General features: G+C 38.4%; 1 long non-coding RNA gene across 1 annotated transcript; it reads left to right on the top strand.

The window, feature by feature from the left end:
- Positions 1-314: 314 nt before the first annotated feature.
- Positions 315-5,808, top strand: LOC120242741. Its single transcript, XR_005531154.1, has 3 exons — positions 315-463; positions 4,854-4,962; positions 5,651-5,808. It is a non-coding gene; the product is annotated as an uncharacterized LOC120242741 (long non-coding RNA).
- The last annotated feature ends 366 nt before the right edge of the window (positions 5,809-6,174 follow it).

Genomic DNA, 6,174 nt, shown 5'->3' with positions numbered 1-6,174 from the left:
CATCCTACATCAGTCTTTATAGTATTTCCAAATAGTGATGGTTCCCAAACTTCAGTCATTTGATTATCACGATTTTTGCCATATCTTCATATCACCTTTGCTATTATGTGTTTAAAGTGTCTTTAATGTAATGGCACTTTTACTTAAATATATTATTTAGAAGGGAGACTTATATTGCCATCATTAATGGGAGAACAGTTTCACTTATTATTAATAGAAGATAATTGTAGAACTAAGTAAAATGAGAGTATGACAATAGTATTAAATTCTTTCCAGACATAGGGATTGGAAATTAGGAGGCCTGTCATTTATTTCTAACAATCCCGTAAACTATCACATAAACTATAGAACAGCATATGATCAATGTAACTTTTTGTGCCATCATTTTCCTCATTTGAAAAAGCTTCAAAACCATTTACCATGTTATCTGTGAGGAAAGAGGAGAGATTTCCTGAGCCAGAAAGTAAGTAGAGACAACAAGGCATTAGATTGTGAAGGAGCCAACAGAGGTTGGAAACTATAAAGTGTCAGCAGCATGATACAGACCTTAAATCAGAGGGTGCCAAGTTTGACAAATTGTCCCTTTGGTTTCTCCTAGAAAGTTTACTGAACTCTACTTTCAGATTTTGAGTAGTAAGATGAATAAAGAAAAGCAAAAACAGAGTGAGAGCTTAGAATAAAGAGCTTAGAAGCTCTTTGAATGAAGGGAAAAATCACAGCAGTGGAGAAATGAAGGGTGGAAGAAAAAAGGAGAACATATGTTCTCAATGTTAAAAATTACACGTCCTGATTCCTAAGTAAAATTCTGCTTCAGACAATTAATCTAATGACTTTGAAAATAGACACATATCCTGCAGTTTCTTTTACCTTTTTGGGAGGCTTATAAAATACCTGAGTTGCTTAGGTGGCAGTTACATTTGTGGATATTATTGATCATGAGATAAAGAAAGAAAGACATAGAAAGAGTCTCTTAGGAAAAGTACACAGATCATGGAACGATTCTAAATATAATTTGTTTTTCAACAAAAATAATTTATTGCCCCAATACAGGGATAATTTTCTGAAAGTCCTTATAAAAATGTCATTGGGAATGATTATTAGACATATTCAGCTTCCAAGAATACAAGAATATAACTTGGTTAAAGTCTTGGATAACTTGTTATGATGTATTTTGGAAAAAATATATGAGGAAAAAATGAAAATTGTTAGTTGGATATTGTGGCAGTTGTAGGGATTGGGTTAAGACTACAGGATGTTTACAAATGATTTAAAAAGGGAAAAAAATGCAAAGATGACATAGTAGCAATGAAAAAGTTAGAAAATGTCTTTAAATCAGTTGAGCAGGATTTGGGGTATGAATAGGTGTGCTGATAATAACAGTAAGAATAAGCAGAGCTACACATCAACCTGAAACTATTCCCGGGACATGCTGCTGTGAATATACTTAATAGCTGCATATCTTCATTAAGTATGCATAAGGAATAGTTATGTACCTGTTACCTTAAGATTAGATTGCTTCCTAGAAAGCCAAATGGGGAATTCAAAAATTTACGAGATTAACATCTTTGAATCCTATGGAAAAGGAAGTCATAAAGATACATATTTTATTTATCCTTTATTCTCTTCTCCAAAGCAACAAAAATCCAATTTCCCCTACCAATTTAAGTCTTATAACTATAAATGTCGCTATAGGCTCACATCATTTAGAAGGGCAATCTCTTTGGGTATGGGGAGCTTTCAAACTATTTGCTACTTAAGACTGAAAAATGGGATATGAGCTTAAGATTTCTGGATGTTTGAAATGTTAAATTCAACATTTTAAGGAAGATCATTGAATTTTTCTGCTTTCTAAAGTTGTTTACCTGTCATGATTGGATGTCCCCACCTCAGCATGAGTAGTCTCCTGGTCTTGAATGTGGCTTGATGTTCAGTAGGCTCTCAATTAAATATTGGCAAATTTGACTTGGGGAAAGTCAGCCTTCACAAAAATATAGATGTAAACATGGTGTGTCACTCACCTACAAAAGTCCTCTAGTCACAGAATGTTACCCATATGGTCTGATTCAAATATATATAGCTAAGGTCAGTTAGAGTAAGCAGGTGTAGAGACAAAGGAGAAGACTGTTGGCATAATCAGGGGACTTAAATAATCCTGAACTTTTCCGGATATGTTAGAGAGTGACAGGGGTGCCTGGGTGGCTCAGTCGGTTAATTGTCCGACTTCAGCTCAGGTCATGATCTCGTGGTTCATGGGTTCGGGCCCCGTGTCAGGCTCTGTGCTGATAGCTCAGAGCCTGGAGCTTGCTTCAGATTCTGTGTTTCCCTCTCTGCTCTTTCCCTGCTCGTGCTCTGTCTCAAAAATAAAATAAACATTAAAAAAAAGAGGGGTGCCTGGGTGGCTCAGTTGGTTAAGCATCCGACTTCAGATCAGGTCATGATCTCACGGTTCGTGGGTTCGAGCCCCGCATCAGGCTCTGTGCTGACGGCTAGTTCAGAGCCTGGAGCCTGTTTCAGATTCTGTGTCTCCCTCTCTGACCCTCCCCTGCTCATGCTATCTCTCTCTGTCTCTCAAAAATGAATAAAATATTTAAAAAAAAAAAAAAAGAAAGAGAATAGTGTTAGAATTCTGGAAACACCCTTTGTGCCCTCTTCTAGTTATTCCCCCACAAGTGACTACTATTCTGACTCGTAACACCATGCACTGATTTTGTCTATGTTTGAACATGAAAGTAGACATCGTGTAGAGGCAGAATCACACATGATGTAGACTTTCACATTTGGGTATGTTTGCGAGACACAGTGCTGCTGCATAGTTGTAGTACACTCACTGCTGTATAATATTTCACTTTTGAATATGCTGTCATTTATGTCTCATTTCTTTGGTTGCTGGACAGTTGGGTACCATTGTGATCCATTCTGGACAGATTGAAATTTGGCTTCTGGAATTTAAAGGAGCATTTCTAAAGTTGGCTTGAATGTGATAATTGTTGAGGAAAGCTTAGTATTACCTGGACTAGAGATTTCTCTAAAGGGGATAGGTTATTATCTAAAGAGGGATTCAGATTTATCATCAGAACTTGCCATGAATTTTCTAAGAGGAAGGGAAGACTATTATTCATGTATTGGAATTTTGCTGAGGTCTTCTAAATGTAATAAAATATTCACGTTCCACATATGTCTATAAAGTAATTTCCTACTTTTTCTTAAACAAAGAGATGTGCGCCTTGGATTTTTGTAAATTGCAGAGCCTGTTATCCACCATCACTACCTTGAAAACGTCAGAAATTATCACTGTTTTTCTCTAAAAAGAATATCAAGATCTGTCTAGGGAGGATAAAGTCCTGATAATTTCTCATAAAAGTATTCATGTCTTTATATTTACTCCCCAAGAGCTTTAGCTTTCAGTATAAAACTTCCATAGGGAAGGGTTGATCTCAACACCATGTGTAGGTTCCTTCTAACATGGATATTACAACATGGTGGTTGATCATAAGACAGGTGTGTGAGTATAAATTAGGAGAAATATAACTGTGGAGTCCAAACCAGGACACTACTATGGCAATGGCAGCAATACCGTCAACCATAATCACAGTGTCTGTAGGAAAGCCTCTGTAGGACTCTTGGAGATGACCATTGACAGAAACTTTGAGTTACTGCAAGAAACACAGACAGTTGGATGCTGATCAGACTCTCCATTCCTTTTCCTATTTGGCATTTGGAAACACCATTGAACCCTTTCCTTTGAGTAAGCACTTGGGTTTTGGAACAATCTGTAAGTAAGAAGCCTTAAAATGGAACTGGTTCTTCTTCTCTCCTTTCCTTCCTTCCTTCCTTCCTTCCTTCCTTCCTTCCTTCCTTCCTTCCTTCCTTCTTTCCTTCCTCCATATAATTTTGGAACTATATTTGTGTTATAAATACTATATACTTGTACTACATAGATTACCTTTATGAAATAAGGTAAGGAAAAGCTTTCATTCCTGCTTATTTGTTTGTTTATCTCTGTATGGACTTATGTATTCCTATTTTATTCAATGTGTTGTAGTCTGTTACGGTCCTTACTTACTCTGATGTGCAAAATGAACCACATTTGGCCAGTGGGGATCCCTTCAAGATAGCTTCTCCATCCTTTGATAAGTGTTTATTATTGTTTGAGCATTTCCTTACTCTCATGAACAACAGGTAATCCTAAATCATCTTGTATTTTCTTTGCCTCAGCTTTGGTACCAATCATTTCCAACAAGTGCTGGTTGCTTTTAGTGGACATCAATATTTGGAAACCAAGATCTAGGCACTCACCATGCTTACCCTTACTGAGCTGTCATTGCTTCTAAACTCTCTCAGAGAACAGAGGTAGAAAATATATGCACCTCTACACATAGACATACAAACACACTTACATTTATATCTATCTCTATATGTATCCATGTATGTATATATTTTTAAACTCATTAGTTTACATTCAAATACTTTCAATTCCAATCCAGCACCTCAGGGTTCTCTGCAGCCTTCATCTTTCCATATTTGTAAACTCTCCCCAACAGTGAGAAACCTGACTCCCATGATCCTCAGTGTATTTATCTATTTGTTAAATCTACCAGTATATAGTTGTTCTATCTACCATGTTGGTTGTCTGCTCAGCCCTGGCACTGCCATTCCCTCAGCAAGTGCCTCTTTCAGAGGAGGAGAATGGATAGAAAGAGTGGCTTAATGAGAGGGACAGAAAAATGGAAGGAGGGAAGGAAGGAATAATTTTAAAATAATAAAGAAGTAAATATCAGCATGATTTTAAGAACAATGATCACAGAGAAAGAATCCATGAATGAGATTAAAAGGCATATTTTATTTTTCTGTAGGAATGTGGGTGTTCCCTTTCGACTGAGAATTCCCAGCAGAGCTTCCTTCCATGCTGCCACCTACTGACACTGTACCCCCTTTCAGCAAACCCATTCAAAGCAAGAAAAAGTAAGGGCTATACTATCATTTCCTTTGGACATAGGAGGGGAAAGGCAAAATAAACATTGAGCTATTTATTCATTAGAAAAGAAGTTGTTGGACCTTAAACTAAAAACAAAGAGAGAGAAAATGAGACAGAAAGAGAGAGACAGGAAGAAGGAGAGAGAGAGAGAGGGAAGAGAGAACCTTACCCCTTGTTTGTGCCCTCAGGTGCAACTATACAGCCTGTATTAGTTACAAGTCCTTCTGATTGTGGGTTTGGACCAGTTGGGTTAATGTGGCCACTAGAAAACTCCTCTCTCCACACTGGCAGAGGCCCGGTGTGGTGCTCTTAGGTGGAAAGGAGCAAGAGAAAGGAGCCTGAGAGTACTCCCCAGCCAGCAGGCTGCAGGTTTTTGGCAGATGTCCACCATGTGGTATGAAAATGCTCTCAAGATCTAGTCTCTGCTGGCTGCTGCTCCTGCCTCATTTCCTGACACTCCCCTCCTCTGGGCTCCAGCCACACTGAATTACTTGGAGTTCTAGAATATGGTACATTCTTTTCACCTCCTTCCAAGAGGTGCCAATCTGTTTTAATCTTCTGAGTAACTGAATTCTTTCTCCGAAGCTGCCTGATGACAGACACTTCCAGAATAAACAGTCCCAGCATACATCCTGTATTTTTGAGTAATAATTGCTCTGTACTCCTTATTGCCAGGTACTGCCACTCACCTTGACAGCCTATCCTGGGTCAACCTGTGTTCAGTTGACTGTGACCATGTGGTTGGAATATCCACTTGCCAGACCATCAGCTCCCCTAGAATCCTGGATCTCGGAGTAGCGTTTATCATACTTGTGATTATTTAATGTTTGTCTTTGTCTTTACCCTCTATGAAAACAGTGATTCTGTCTTACTGATTACTCTGCTTTAAGACTGAGCACAATAACTGGAATATAACACATATTTCAGCAAGTGTTTAGATTTAATTTCCTAGCGCCTAGGGAGGGATCTGTTCTTCCTCTGTCTGTCCCACAGGGTTGGTGGTTTAGCTCCAGATGCCAACCCCTTCCGGTCTGTTCTGCACCTGGAGAAACTGTGACTTGCCTGGCTGTGTTCTGTGGTTACATAGCTACAAAGATGGCAATTGAGATCAGATTTGTCATTACCTGAACCACTAATTATAGTTTGAAAACAACAGACTCCTGGCAAAGAACCCTATGATTCTTATTAGGGTTGTAGAG

Source organism: Hyaena hyaena, unplaced genomic scaffold, assembly GCF_003009895.1.
Source record: "Hyaena hyaena isolate Hyena2069 unplaced genomic scaffold, ASM300989v1 scaffold_314, whole genome shotgun sequence".
NCBI lineage: Eukaryota > Metazoa > Chordata > Mammalia > Carnivora > Hyaenidae > Hyaena > Hyaena hyaena.
Note: the sequence above shows the minus strand (reverse complement) of the source record. Positions and strands in the feature narration are given on the sequence as shown.